The following is a 16087-nucleotide window of genomic DNA, read 5'->3' as shown; positions in this document are numbered from 1 at the left end:
GCTCACAAGCTTGATGGACGTGCACAAAGAGACCATGAAATCTTGAACATTAGCTCATGGGTGTGAGGGAAAGCGGTTTTGAAGTTATGCGGTGCTAGGGGTTTGGGTCAGTACAAAACAAAGTGGGCAGAAGGTTGTTTGCAGCAGATGTGAGGCGGCACCTCTGTTTACCTGAACTGACCTAGGGGACAAGACAGGGCAAGCTACCTCAGGGTCAACAAGGCACCCTTCTTCTGCTACTTAGCTCCGCTCAGGGCAGCTTGGCCCAGCTGCAGTCTGTAGCCCTATTTACCTATTTACCTCTCGTGGTCCTTCCCTCCTGTGAAAACAGCTTCCTGCTATGGTACTAAGTTGGGGGCATTTCCACCCTGAATACCTAACCTTGCTTACCTCATCTTGGATGCTTTCATCCTGAGATTCCTTATCCCTATACCTTTGTCCTACACTTGGGGGGCCTTTGCCCCGTTTACCCAAACATGGGTGTGTTCATCCTGTGGCTTTGTAATTCTTCATGCCTTGTTCCTAAGCTTATTCCCCACATTTAATTCCTAATTCTCTATATTTGGCAGATTTGTTTTGCTTTGTTCTTAAAATTCAGAAGCTATGGAGAATTCAACGTAACAATCCTAAATGCTAACGACATCCACAACTTGATCACACTTAACTTTTTTATCTTCGGTTTACAGAATGGGGTCAAGGCCATGCAAACAGCAGGAAGGAAGAAGGAAGCGGGTGAGGAGGAGGAGATGGGAGGTCGGCTCGGCTGGCACAGCATTCGCGCATTCATGTGGTTCCAGGACGACATCCCAAGAGATTTCAGCCGGAAAACTGGCTACCTTCTCTGTTCAGGTGAGTGCTTCCCCCTGGGGTCCCACAGCACATTTCCAGGTAAACAGCCCACTGCTTGAGCTCTATTTCCAGAATTCCAGAAAGCCTTTTAGTGACAAACAAATAGGAGTTACCACCTTCCTGTGAGAAAAAAAACCCAGTCCAATTCCAATGCTCTGCTCTAATTCCCGTGGAACCTTGTTAGGCCCTCCCGCCCCTCAGTGATGGGTGCTACCCTCCCCCCACCCCCCCACCCCACGATGGGCACTAAGACCTTTTGTTTCAGTTCAGTCTTCCTACATTCCTAACTTTTCTTTTTAGTCTGGGAAACTGTCTCCGTATATTTTTATTTTATTGGCAATATTTTATACACATGACTCTCTAAAAATTAATTTTAAATTCACTTAATTAATTAACTAATTAAATTAAAGGCAAAAATAAGCTATTGGGACTAGACCAAAATAGGAAGCATTTGCACAGTGAAGGAAACCATCAACAAAATGAAAAGACAGCCTATGGATGGGAGAAGATATTTGCAAATGACATATCCAATAAAGGGTTAGTATCCAAAATATATAAAGAACTTATACAACCCAATACCCCCCAAAAAGCCAAACAACAACAACAAAACAAATAATCTGATTGAAAAATGGGCAGAGAACCTAAATAGACACTTCTCCAGAGAAGACATCCAGATGGCCAACATAGACATGAAAACATGCTCCCCATCACTCATCATCAGGGAAATGCAAATCAAACCACAATGAGATGCCACCTCACACCGGTCAGAATGGCTAAGATCGAAAGACTAGAGATAATGAGTTGACAAGGATGTGGAGAAAAAGGGACTCTCCTGCAAACTGCTGAAGCCACTGTGGAGATCAGTGTGCAGGGTCTTCAAAAAGTTAAAAATAAAATTATCATGTGACCCAGGACTCCATTACTGGTGTTTACCCAAAGAATGCAGAAACACTAATTCGAGAAGATACATACATTATTTATAAAGGCCAAGATATGGAAGCAGCCCAGTTGTCCATGGATAGACGGATGGCTAAAGAAGGTATGCTATATGTACAATGGAATATTACTAGGCCTTAAAAAAGGATGAGATCTTGCTGTTGTGATAACATGGATAGAGCTAGAGGGTATTGTGTTGAGTGAAATAAGTCAGAGAAAAGATAAATATGATCTCAGTTATATGTGGAACCTAAAAGACAAAACCAATGAACAAACAAAAACCAGAAAGACTCCTAAGTACAGAGAAAAAAAATGGCAGATGCAGAGGGAAGACAGGTGAGGGACAAGCGGGGGGAGGGGGGGTGAAGAGGACTCATGGGTACAAACTTCCAATTAAACTTCCATGACAAGCAAGTCAAGGGGCGCCTGGGGGGCAGGGAACGTAGTCGATAATATCGTAATGATGTCGTAAGGAGCCAGATGGTCACCGCACCTCCTGTGGCGAGCATTGTATAAAGTGCAGGATGGTTGTGCACCTGAAACTATTATACTGTATATCACGTGTACTTAAATGATAAAAAATAATTAGCTTTTTCTGTTCCCAAGATAACAAATGTACCTTGAAAAATTGAGAAGCCCCTAAAAACCACCTAAAGGGTAACAGTCGGGCATAACTGCACCCACAGGGGTGGCCACCGCTGGTGGTTTAGTATCCACGTGCCCGGCCTTCTCTGTGTGCGCGTGGGAACACACACCTGGATCTGCACACACTCTTCTGTGACCTCCTATCCCTTTCAGCATTCTATTTCTTCCGTTCCATGTGTAGAATCTACATCACCAGATAGGCTACAGCCTATTATAGTCTGCATAATACCCTGTCCTGATGGGTGTATCCAATTTATGTCACTAACTTCCCTCTTCATATTCTTGGACATCCATTTTGTTTTCAACTTTTTCTTGATTACATATGAACAACATTAAGCCCGTTTTAAAACAGCTTTGGACCCAAATCACTGGTGAAGCCCAGTTGTAAAGCCACGAATTTGGATTGAACAATTGCCCTAAGTCTTTTCCAAAAACGTTTCCTTGAAGCTGAATTTCTCATTTAGCCAATCCTATTAAGAGTTAGTATGATTTAGGGACGACTGCAGTCTTCCTGCTTCCACATGACTCTTCACAAAGGCGACAGGGCAGTACCGTGAGGTAGGAAGGGACGGGCTTGGGAGCCAGGGGACAAAGGGACGGGCTTGGGAGCCGGGGGACGAAGGGATGGGCTTGGGAGCCGGGGGAACAGAGATGTGGATCCCAGCTCTGCCGTCGGCCGTCTGTGTGACTGTGGAAAGGCACGGAAATACCCTAGACTGTGGCTTCCTGGTCACCGTGCGCAGCACAGGATAAAACACTACACTAACGAAACTCATAAACATTGTGCAGCTGCCTTGGACTATATTTCTGTCACAACGAAAAGTTATCGATGAGCCTTTTTCTCGGCAAACCTCCCCGACGCAGGAACTATGATCCCCCTTAGAAATAAGGAGACTGAGGCTCCAAGAAGTTGTGTGCCTTCCCTGAGTTCACACAGCGGTAAACGGCCAGAGGCTCGAACTCAGGAGTCTTACAAGCCGACGGTCTTCATGCTGTAGCTCACGAACCAATCATACCTTTGTAATAGGAATTTAAGTGACCAACTGGAATTTAACTTTAAAATCCTTATTTGAGGGGCGCCTGGGTGGCTCAGTCGGTTGAGCGTCCGACGTTGGCTCAGGTCATGATCTCATGGTCTGTGAGTTCGAGCCCCAAATCAGGCTCTGTGCTGACAGCTCAGAGCCTGGAGCCTGCTTTGGATTCTGTGTCTCCCTCTCTCTCTGCCCCTCCCCCGCTCATGTTCTGCCTCCCTCTCTCTCTCTCTCTCCCTCTCTCTCGGTCTCTCAAAAAAAAAATGATAAACATTAAAAAATTTTTAAAAGGTGGGGCGCCTGGGTGGTGCAGTCGGTTAAGCATCCGACTTCAGCCAGGTCACCATCTCGCAGTCCGTGAGTTCGAGCCCCGCGTCAGGCTCTGGGCTGAGGGCTCGGAGCCTGGAGCCTGTTTCCGATTCTGTGTCTCCCTCTCTCTCTGCCCCTCCCCCGTTCATGCTCTGTCTCTCTCTGTCCCAAAAATAAATAAACGTTGAAAAAAAAAATTTTGGGGGCGCCTGGGTGGCGCAGTCGGTTAAGCGTCCGACTTCAGCCAGGTCACGATCTCGCGGTCCGTGAGTTCGAGCCCCGCGTCGGGCTCTGGGCTGATGGCTCAGAGCCTGGAGCCTGTTTCCACTTCTGTGTCTCCCTCTCTCTCTGCCCCTCGCCCATTCATGCTCTGTCTCTCTCTGTCCCAAAAATAAAAATAAACGTTGAAAAAAAAAAAAAGAAAAAAAAAATTTTTTTTTTTTAAATTTTTTTTAAAGGTTAGGGGCACCTGGGTGGCTCAGTCAGTTGAGCGTCCGACTTCAGCTCAGGTCATGATCTCACAGTGCCTGAGTTTGAGCCCGTTGTCGGGCTCTGTGCTGACAGCTCAGAGCCTGGAGCTGCTTTGGATTCTGTGTCTCCCTCTCTCTCTGACCCTCCCCTGCTCACGCTCTGTCTCTGTCTCAAAAATAAATAAACATTAAAAAAATTTTTTAATCCTTATTTGAATAATAATGCTCTATAAAATGCATTCATACTTCTTATTTTAGCACTACTTAAAAACTAGGAGACAAAGAACCTAATATAAAATCGTCTCCTAAAATCTTTTATCATGTCTCAAAGCTGTCTTTTGGAAAATAACATTTCTTTTGCTTCCCAAAGGGGCCCTGTTTCCCTCCCCGAAGTCTCTGGTGTGTTGCATGGAAATGTCAGTTTCTTTGTAATTCTTTATTATTATTATTTATTAATTTCAAAGTTTTGTTTATTTTTGAGAGAGAGAGAGAGCACGTGCAGGGGAGGGGCAGAGAGAGAGGGAGACACAGAATCCCAAGCAGGCTCCGAGATGTCACTGCCCCACACGGGGCTGGAACCCACCAACCGTAAGATCATGACCGGAGCCGCAGTCCAGAGTGGGCACTTCACCTACTGAGCAGCCACACCTTCCCTCCTGGTGATCCGTCACCTCAGGAAACCACCTGGGATTCTGGCCAGAAGAGCTTCTGAAGACGGCGTTCAGCGCAGAAACACTCACTCCCACAGTGACGAGTGTAGCCAGATGGAAGAAGCGGTTCAGAACGACCTCACCTCCCTCCGTAAAGGCCGGGGACGGGGAGGGAGAGGAAAGGGCTCCCCGTGCTGTCTGCTGCCTGCGCTGGGCCCCGCACGACTTCCTGGCGCCCGGACACTTGCCCCGCTGGGCCCCAGATGCGCTGCCGCAGGTGACCCGGGAGAGCAGGCCAGGGGCGGCCCGGAGCCGGCCTCGTGCTGCCCTCTGCCGGCCAGAGCGCCGAACTGCAGCGGAGACAGGGACGGGCAGGTGCGCTGAACCCCTGGTGTCGCGGCAGGTGTACCGCTGGCCCCCGCCCTGGCCCTCAGTCTTTGCCTCACTGAGAAAAGCTGCTGTCACGACAACCCGTCTCGTTTTCAGAAGGCTCGCAAGGCCGATCCGCTCGTGATGGAGGAGAGAGGAGGACGCAGCCAAGTGTGCGGCGGATTTCTCCGGAAAGCCTGTGCTCAAACCTCCCACCGCCCCGTGGCTCTGGGCAGGCTCGCTCTCCCACCTCCAGGCTTCTCCGCCTTAAAACAGAAGGAGCACATGCACTTCCTCTGCAAGGTTTTGAAAGGCTTCAATAAGTCAATGTTTAACAATGCAGGTACTTGGTGAGCCTTTGCAAACCATGGCATAAAAGTGGTTACAGAATGTCTACTAGTGGGTTTCTAAGTTTGATTTCTTTTTTCCGGATTACACAAAAGGCTGCAGGGGAGACTCATTTCATTACCCTGAATCTATCTGAAGAGGAAGCCTAGTTCAGCATTACAGGTGTGTGAATATTGTATTGTTTCATGTATTGAAATCTTATCAGAGATAAATTGAAAAGTAGCAGAAGGTCTAAATATATACAATTACTTCAGTAGTAGTAATCCACGAGCCAAGGCCTGCCCACATAGTTCTGTCTACGCGATGCAGAAACCGCTCTCTGGGGTGTCACTGTCCCCTTGGAGTGTGAGTCACTGCTGAGGTCGCACATCTGACATAAACGTGCTGTAACCACGTCGTACATGTGTCACATTAAGGAATCAGTGCATTAATTAGGATTCTGTTGCTATGCATTTTCCTTCCGGGAGAGAACATTCCGGCTTCACAGGGGAGACCCTAACTCTGAATCCAGCTCTGGCCACTGAACAAACACCTCTCAGATGCCAGAGAACATGATTGAGATGGACAGACACATCCTAACCCAGCGGGCACAGAGACCTCACACCTGCAAACGGCCGCCAGCCGGCATTAGGTCGGGCTGGCCAGCCCTCTGGCCCTTTCTCCTCCTGGCCGCAGGAAGGACCACTGTGAGGCCGGTCACCACTTTGACTGAGTCTTGGTGCGTTCCACCCGCACACACGGGGTATGAAGTTCATGTCCATACCGAGTTTTCATTTACTAAGATTTTGAACCTTGCTGAATGAGGAGCAGACCTCAGCCGCATTGAGAGAGCCCCCCCCCCACTAAACTGGCGTTGGAATGACAGCTGGCAAAAGTGGGCGGGCCCCACACGCTGAGCCAAACAGAGCGAATGGGAGGCTTGAATGGGATCGAGAATCTCCTTACAGAATATGGAAAATGCACAGAATACACGTGGAAGTCACTTGTCATGACAGGAAGCAGGGAAAATACAGCATGAGTTTTAAAAAGGGAGAGAACGTATTGAGAGGATCATGTGATTCTTGTCCTTTTATTGACACGATGCATCACACTGATTGACTTGTGGGTATTGAACCAGCCCTGCAGCCCAGGGATAAATCCCACTTAGTCATGGTGAATAATCCTTTTAAAAAGTTTTTTTTAATGTTTACTTATTTTTGAGAGACAGAGACAGAACATGAGCAGAGGAGGGGCAGAGAGAGTGGGGGACACAGAATCCAAACAGGCTCCAGGCTCCAAGCTGTCAGCACAGAGCCCGACGCGAGGCTCGAACTCACGAAACGTGAGATCATGACCTGAGCCAAAGTTGGATGTTTAACCGACGGAACCACCCAGGTGCCCCTAAATGCAAAGAACATTTATTTTTAAGTTTATTTATTTTTTGAGAGAGGTAGAGAGCAAACGGGGGAGGGGCAGAGAGAGGTAAACGGAGAATCTCAGGCAGGCTCCTTGCTGTCAGCACAGAGCCCAACAAGGGACTGGATCCCATGAACTGTGAGATCATGACCTGGGCTGAAATCAAGAGTCAGACGCTCAACCAACTGAGCCACCCATGTGCCCCAGAAGCCAAGAACTTTTCATTATTTGTTACGAGTAAGGAGGCTCTCAAAGCGCTGTCTCCCCGTGGGGTTTGTACAGAAGGTTTGCATTCAGCGTCCGAGGTGGGGGTGGGGAGCTTGTCTGTATGCTGGCACACACATCGTATTTCAAAAACTCATGGAAAACTCCTCCGCTAGGAGGAGATCTTAGTGTTATAATGAGCTGAAGGTAAGTTCGGAATGTCCTGGGGGCTTCCTCACAGGCCCTTGGTTCCAATCCTTGGTCCCAGCTAACAGACTCACGTGAGCACCAAAATCAATCCGACAGTAAAATTGTCTGGCAAGGTTTGTAAAGCAACCATAATAAAAATGCTTCCGGATGCAATTACGGAAGATTGAAACAAATGAAAACACAGAAAACCTTGACAAAGAGAGAAGTGACAAAAAAGGACCAAGTAGGAATTACAGGATTGAAAAATATAACAACAGAAGTGAAAGAAGGTTGGCGGAGCTCAGTGGTGGCACCGTGTCAGTGAACTTGAGGACGGATCAAGATCATGTCCCCCACCTGAGCGACAGAGAGAAAAGAGACTGCAGAAAATAAAGAGGGGGTGCCTGCGTGGCTCAGTCGGTTAAGCGTCTGACTTTGGCTCAGATCATGACCTCACAGTTCGTGAGCTTGAGCCCCACATCAGGTGCTCTGCCGTCAGCGTGGGGCCTGCTTGAGATCCTCTGTCCCCCCTCTCTGCCCCTCTCCTGCTCGTGCTTGCTCTCTCTCAAAAATAAATAAACATTAAAAAAGATAAAATAATTTTTAAAACGTTAAACTTGGAAGGCAAAGTTAAAAAAATAAAGGTAACAGATCAAAAACTAAAAAAAAAAAAAAAAAAAAAAGAATCTAAGTGAACGCTAATCAGGATAAACTTAAAAAAAAAGTCCACACCAAGACACATAAAAATAAAACCTCTTCAAACAAAAGACAAAGGAGAAATGATGCGTAACCTATTACAAAAAAACCCGATGTGAGGGACAATCGATGTCCTGTCTGAAACCATGGAGGCCAAGAGGAAGGAAGGGCCAGGAGAGAGCAAACTCTCAACCACAATTGTTACAGAGAAAACCACAGATCCAAAATGGCGCCACTTAGGCCAAATCCCCAAACCAGGGCTCAATACCTAATGTGACTGCACTTCCAACCTCCCCAGAGTGGAGTCTTGGTCAGGAATTTTCTGATGGGCACTGGCCACCTGGGCCTCTCTGTCCCCTCAAGGGAAGATGAGGTCACCCGTGTGCCTTCTTCGCCCTAGAAACAGACCGTGCCTGGAATTATCCTTTCCTTTTGCTAATAACTTCCCTGCCCTACCCTCCTTCCATAAAAACCTTCCATTTGTACAATTCCCCAGAACTAGATGGGCTACTGACGATTCATGAAACATTTAATAAAGCCAGTTAGGTCTCAAATGTACTCGGTTGAATGTTTGTTATTTAATACTTTATACCTGGCAAAACTATCCTTCAAGAATGAAGGGGAAATAAAAACATTCTCAGATAAAGGAAAACTCAGGGAAATTAGCAGCAGCAGACCCAGTCTTAAGGAATGGCTGAAGGAAACTCTCCAAATGAAAAGAAAATGACCAAAGAAGACAGAATTTCAGTATGAAAAGCAGGATGATAATAGTAATGGTAATAACCGGGGTAAATATAATAAACTATCCTTTACTCCATAGAGTTCTTTAATTTTTGATGGCTAAAGCAAAAATTGTAACACCGTCTAATGGTGGAATTCAACACATGTAAATAAAAGACTTAAGACAATTGTATTTGATGTGGAGAACAAAAGCAGAAGAAAAAAATTAAATTTCCTTACACCTGGACAGAGGGACCTTCTCCCAGGTAGCTCAGCTGCCTCAATGATGACACTTTGCTGAGGGTTAAAGGCAACCTTAGCTTGACATTGTCCCAACCCCCCAGGATCCCATGAATCTTCTCTAACATCTAAAAATCCCTTTGGAAACCTCCTTGATCTCTACCCCCCAAATATATGTCGGCAATCATCCTCCAAGCATGTGGCCCCTGCTACGCACCTGCAGGGTCTCATGACTGAGGTTTTACTAGACGGCGGTAAATGACCTTCTCTTCACGGCAGCTGGCTCCTCAAGGTCCCAGAAACCTTGCTTCCAAATTCCGTAGAGACTTCTACACGGAGCCTGACTCGGGGCTTGATCCCACCACCCTGGGATCATGACCCGAGCCAAAATCAGGAGTTGGACGCTTAACCGGCTGAGTCACCCAGGCGTCCCTGCATCAAAATTTCTTAACGGAGATGGGAAAAGAATCTAAACGGAGGCAAGATTTCAGCACCTGAGTTGAAGTCCTAGAACTGCTGTCAGTACCAGAGAAAATGTGCGTGTGTCCAAGTACGTGCTTACTGTAGCCATGCCTACACTGTAACACTGTATCCACATGCGCATGTGCATTGTATCCATATGTATGAATACTGTAACCGCTAGAACAAGCACTAAGAAAACCATACAAAGTGACACAGTAAAAAATGTTAAAAACAGAGGCGCCTGGGTGCCTCAGTTCCTTGAGCCTCTGACTTTGGCTCAGGCCATGATCTCACCGTTCACGAGTTCAAGCCCTGCATCGGGCTCTGTGCTGTCAGCACAAAGCCTGCTTTGAATTCTCTGTCTCCCTCTCTTTCTGCCCCTCCCCGCTCGCTCTCTCTCTCTCTTTCTCTCTCTCTCTCCAAAAAATAAACATTTTTTAAATGTTAAAAATACAATTCGTTTCTAAAAAATATTCAAGTGACCCAACTAAGAAAAGAGAAACAAAGGGACAAGAAACAGGAGAGGCAGACCCAAATGATAAAATGGCAAAGCAAAGCCCTAATGCATCAACAATGACCTTAAATGTAAGCGGCCTGTATACAGAGTATTATAATTGGATTAAATGCAGAGATTATCAGAGTAAATAAAAACCCAGTTCATTATGTGCTGTCTGTAAGATGCTCAAGTCAAATGTAATTAACAGGTAGATGGAAAGAACAGAAGGGAAACCGATATATCATGCAAACATTAATTTTAAAGAGGCCTGTTAACAGCAGATAAAGTAGACTACAGAATGAAGAAATCACTAAGGACAGGAAGGGGCGTCACCTCGTGACACAAGAATCAATCAACCAAGAATGTATATAATCCTAAAACGCAGACCCCAGGAAACAGAGTTTCACAGTATATGAAGCAAAAACTGACAGAGCTAAAAACATAGCTGGCCAAACCCAAAATTGTAGTCGGGGACGTCCTCCCCCGTGACACAGACGCTCTACCAGATGGAAAGTCGGTAAGGATACCTGAGAATGACAGAAAACCCGCAGCCGACGGAACCACACGAATGTTTTCAGAGCCCCGCCCTCAGCAGTGTCTCAGTCACCGAGGTAACCAATAACCCAGATTATAGGTCCCACAGAATTGAAAGCGTGTTCTCTGACCATAACGGAATCAAACTGGAAATCAGTAACAGAGAGAGAACAGAAAAGTCCCCACCGTGTGGAAACTAGACGCCACACCTGTAAGTAACCCACGAGCCAAAGAGGAAGTTGGAAAGGAAATTTTGGAGAGACGTGACGCTGTATGAAGAGGAACCTGTGCTTATCAGCATCTGTGGGATGCGGCCAGAAAAGCGCTGACAGGGAAACGTCTCGTGCCAAGTGCTTACATCGGAGAAGAGGGACAGTTTCAGATCGATGCTGTAAGTTCCCAGTTGAAAAAACTAGAAAAATAAGGCCGAAGTAAATACAAAGCAAGAAAATGAAGAAAATAATAATGAGAAAAGCAGAAATCGATACAACTGAGAACAGAAGAAACGTCAGGAAAATCGAAGAAGTGCAAAGCGGGTTAGTTCTTCCAAAAACGTCAACAAAATTGGTAAACTTCTAGAAAGGCTGAGGAAGATTGTGAGGATACACAAATCACCAATATGAGGTATAAACCTAATAAAAGCCCCAACTGCAGATCCGGTGGCCGTCAAGGGATAAACAAGGATTGCTGTGAGCAGCTTGCACTCCTACATAGGAAAACTTGGGAGAAGGGGACCAGCTCCTCGAAAACCACAAACTACCGAAATTCGGCTGAAACGGAGTACATGGGTTGAATAGGTATATAACCTTTTTTTAAGAATTCATCTTGCCAAGGTTACCAAAACAGAAACATCCAGACCCAGATACTTTTGCTGAAAAACTTTAGCACGCATTTGAAGAAGAATCACAAAATTGTCTCTAGAAAACAGCAGACAAGGGAGGGTTTCGTGAGCCCAGCATAACCAGTGAACATCCAAAGTGTAGAGAACTCACGTGGCTCACTAGCAAGGGGTAAGCATCAGCATCCGATTCGAAAGTGGGCAAAGGTCTCGAGTAGATACGTCTCCACAGGAGACGTCCAGATGCCGAAGACGCATGAAAAGGTGCTCAACACCGCTCATTGTCAGGGAAATGCAAACCCAAAGCCCGAGGAGATACCACCTCACGTCTACTGAATGACTGTTATAAAAAACACAAGAGACAAGTGCTGGCGAGGATGTGGAGGAAAGGGACCCTCGTGCACGGTTGGTGGGAGTGCAAACTGGTGCAGCCGCCATGGGAACCAGTGTGCAGGGTCCTCAAAATCTTCAAAGCAAAAGTCTAATGGGATCCAGCAATCCCACTGCTGGGTGTACATCCAGCGGAAACGAAACCACTCTCTCAAAGAGATCTCTGCTCTCATTCACTTCAGCGTTATTCACAGCAGTCAAGACGTGGAAACAACCTAAGTCCCCATCGAAGGACGAAGGACAAAGATGACGTGCTCTGCACACTCACAGAGGAATATGATTCAGCCACGAGAAAGAAGGAAACCCTGCCGTTTGCAAACGCATGAATGAACCTGAAAGTCATGCTAAGTGAAAGAAGTCGGACGCAGGAGAGAAATAGTGCATGATCTCACTTGTTTGTGGAACCCAAGAAAGCCCAACTCGTAGAAACAGAGAGCAGATGAGTGTCTGCAGGGGGGCGGGGGCTGAGGGAAGCGGGGAGATGGCCAGGGGATAGAAACTTTCAGTTACGAGGTGACTAAGTTCTGGAGATCTAATGTGCAACAAGGCGGTTACAGTTAACACACTGTACTGAGTACTTGCACTTCGCTGAGACAGCAGGTCTTAAATGTTATTGCCATACACACATACACAAAAAAGGTAGCTGTGCGAGGTGGCCGATGTGCTTAGTGACCGTAAGGCGGTGAACATTTCAAATGGACATCTATCACCTCAACCCATTGTACGCCTCGAACTCACACAGGGTCATTTATCAATTATAAAACTGGACAAAATGAAGGAAACACATAAATAGGCAAAATGTGTCCTTTGGATTTATTTTTATCCTTTAGAATCCTACCGTCTCTTAACAGTTTCATGCTCTTTTCCCTCCATAAAAAAATGCGACAAGGTGTGTCGGGCAAAAGGAAAAGGTTGTCTGTCCCTTCAGGTTGGACGAGAAATACCTTGTCAGGAAATGTGCATCCGACCCACCTCACGTTCCTCTTACCATCTGGCCGAGATGAACGGAAAGTGGTCTTCTGATAGTAAATCAATACCAAAGCAGGATAGGAAGAGTGTTTTAGATCAGGTTTCCGTAATGCCACTGTTGACTCTGCGATAATGCTTCAAAACGATGCTGCGGTCTCTGCCAACAATAGACTCAAAAGTGCAATTTTGGCAAAATAAATAAAATGATGGTTTAAAAAAATGGTTTTCTTTTGCAATGATCTCACAGGTCGCAACATTGACATCGAGGACATTTCTCGTAGAATATGCGGGAGATGGAAGAAAAGACGTTGCAATAATGGAGACAGAGGCGCGAGAGACGGAGAGAAAGCCAGGTCCTGGTGTGCCCGCTGGGTGCACATACACGATCCTCACAGCGACCCCCGACAAGGTCCCGGCCAGCACCTTGCCCCCTGCTTCTCGGCCCTGGCCTGAAGGGTTCCCTCCAACCCCATCAGGACCTCCGGGGCTTGGGCCCGGGCAGGGTGATTTTAAAATGTCCCCACGTGATGCTGATATGCGGTCAAAGCCTCAGCCCCCGGGGCAGCGGAAAGACGCCTGGCCCCGCCCCCATCCCCAAGGACCCCGTCCCCAGCCGACCTCAGGCTCTCAGGCTCCAGCTGCTCCTTTCTTCTTCGGGGGCGTTGCACTCACCTGACCCGTGGTCACCCTTCTTCTCTGTGACCTCTGACTCCTGTCACTGAAGAAGAACCTGCACGCTCCTTGTCCACATGCACCTGCTGTTCAGTGTCCCTAGATGCCCCCCCCGGGCCGGGGCCCGTGGGGGGACTCACACCTCCTTCCACGGCCCTGGCCCAGAGCGTCCCCCGCTCAGAGACTCACTACCCACCCCCCTCCATGTTGCCATGAAGCAAATCTCAAACTCCTGACCCCGGCATCCTGACATGTTTGGGTAGATCATTGATATTTAACCAGACAAATACAAAATGTAACTAAAATGAGAGCCAGCAAGCTTTTTTTTTTTTTTTTTAACTTGGCACTCTTTGTTTATGGTGGACCGTCCCCATGGAAACTGGGGATAAAAATAGCTGGCCTGTGTGTGTACCTGGTAAGGTTGTGATGAGCACACGGGACACTACAAATGTCCTTATCCAGGAAGCTGTTGAATCGCTGAGCTGGGCACTCCCTCTAAGGCCCAAGCCTCACCGACGGGCTTCGAAACGGAGGTGTCGGTGTTTGGGAGACTCCCCAGCTTGCATCCTGCTCCCATCCTTCCAGATAGCCTCTCTGCTGGCATCTAGGCCACCGTGCACTCCCAGCAGCCAGGCTGGAAGCCTGTGCTCACTTCTCGTCCGACCCGAGCTCGCCCCAGATGGGGCCACGGCCGCTTGGAAAACTCTCTTTTCTTGGGGCCCCCTGTTCTATGAAACGGGTTGATTGTGTCTCCTCCCGTGGCTCCTGCTTCTGTCAGCTTGTGGAAGGGGTCTCTGGTGCCCAGGAGTGGCCTTTGCACACAGCGCCCCTCCCCCACCACTCCTGTGATTTATCCCTTGACTGTGAGCTCCTGGAGGGCAGAGGCCACGTTTTACTAATACCTATAACCCAATATCGATACTTTGCCATTCAATAAGAGTTTGCTATGAATAAATAAATGAATACTGATTAAATATGATTCAAAAGGCACTTAGGGGAGAGATGTTCTGTGAGTCATAAATATTCAGAGGCCGAGTAGGAGGTATCCTTGAGCGCTTCACAGGGCCAAGAAAAGGTTCCTGTACCCCTAATTTGGCCTTGTGAGATAACATAGGTGATGTGTGACAGTCATGTGTTTGGCACAAAACCGGTAACTTGAAACGGCCCTTGGACGAGGACCTCAAGAGCCATAAATACGCACAGCGCCCTCACTGGCAGAGGCCAGCTCTGCAGCCGGCTCCTAGGTCACCATGCAGCACTGGACCCACCAGCCCGGGGCCACCTTCTCCGGGGTGAAGGCGCGGGGATACTCTGTGGGCCGTGCCCTTGTCCTCACTGCCGATGTCAGATGGTCAAAAGTCCCCTCTTCCTTCACGGCATTTTGTGTGTCAACCACCAATTCACTTATTCAAGCCTTTTAAATTCCCCTGCTGCTAATTATAGGATAAGTAGCTTCACGGATGTGCCTACTGTGAAAAGCTAAGGCCTCCTCGGAAAAGTAGTAAATTTGCCTCTTCCAAACTAGAGGGACGTCCCCAAATCCTGAGGTCCTGGGACAACAGTCAGTCTGTCCACTCTACTCCGATCTTCGTGGTGTTACAGAAGGCAGTCTTGCCCTTGAAGGTTTCTTATTTCTAGGCTGAGAACTGTCTGGTCTGTTTCCATCAGTGCCCGGAACTCTGCCTCGCATCCCAGAGTGGACTTGGCAGGACCCGTTCCGGGGGCGCTCAAGTGTTACATTTACCTTCAGTGCCTCCTGGATGACCTGGAACTTTCCGCTGCGCTGACCATACCCCGAAGCCGTGGTTTCTAAGAGCCCAGACAAGCTGTATTTTCTATAATCTGAAGTACCTCCAACCACATGTGCAAACAGATCACATTCGAGACCCGGCAAAGGCCACCTGGACTTTTCAATTTGCCAAAGTGCATTCAGAGTCGAACCTTCCTTATGCCAAGTGGTGCCGAAACCACAGAATCACAGGGCAAGAAAGGATCTTGACAGTCTGATCCATTTTCTTCCCTTCAGGGGAACTATTTCCCTCACCCCAGACTGGGCGACATAATCCTTGACCTTTGAAGTCCTTCAGAGAAGGTGACCCTGAGTCTGTCGTCGGCATTCAGTTCTTACCAGAACTGCTCCGTCAGGACACCTGGATCCAGCAGGCCTACCCTGGAGGATCATTTCTGCTCGGAGACCAGGACCGTGATGATTCCAACCCCCTGGTCTGTGTTTGTCGGCAGGTGCACAGGCCTGAGCGCGCATCCGTGTGTGTGTGTGTGTGTGTGTGCGCACGCGCGTGCATGAGCTCTGGGCCTTGAGGCCCCCGGTGGAAACAGGGAGCTGGGCACCCACACCTCACTGCAGGATCTTCTAGATCCTTCCCGGGTCGGAGACATCACACCCACCCAGTGAGGCCGAGTCCCTCAGGGCCTGCTGGCTGCCTTCTCCAGACACAGTCATCCCAGGACGTCACCTTCCACCCTAGAGACCTGCCCCCATCCCCACAAGTGCAGAGGACCATCGCAAGGCAGGACATGCTAGTTATTGGGGACCCCCCCCAGTACCCAGCTCAGCTCACTCACCCCCAGCGCGATGCTGAACAGACTGTTCCTGTTGCAAACTCTGCCATTGTGTCTCTGCAAAGAGGTGAAACGACACCCAAACAGTTAGCCGG

General features: G+C 48.0%; 1 long non-coding RNA gene across 1 annotated transcript; it reads left to right on the top strand.

The window, feature by feature from the left end:
* Positions 1 to 701: 701 nt before the first annotated feature.
* On the top strand, positions 702 to 13722 carry LOC121037919 (uncharacterized). Its single transcript, XR_005794051.1, has 2 exons — positions 702 to 849; positions 12988 to 13722. It is a non-coding gene; the product is annotated as an uncharacterized LOC121037919 (long non-coding RNA).
* Positions 13723 to 16087: the final 2365 nt, after the last annotated feature.

Source organism: Herpailurus yagouaroundi, unplaced genomic scaffold (genome assembly GCF_014898765.1).
Source record: "Herpailurus yagouaroundi ecotype Mexico unplaced genomic scaffold, PumYag 164, whole genome shotgun sequence".
Taxonomy (NCBI): domain Eukaryota; kingdom Metazoa; phylum Chordata; class Mammalia; order Carnivora; family Felidae; genus Herpailurus; species Herpailurus yagouaroundi.
Note: the sequence above shows the minus strand (reverse complement) of the source record. Positions and strands in the feature narration are given on the sequence as shown.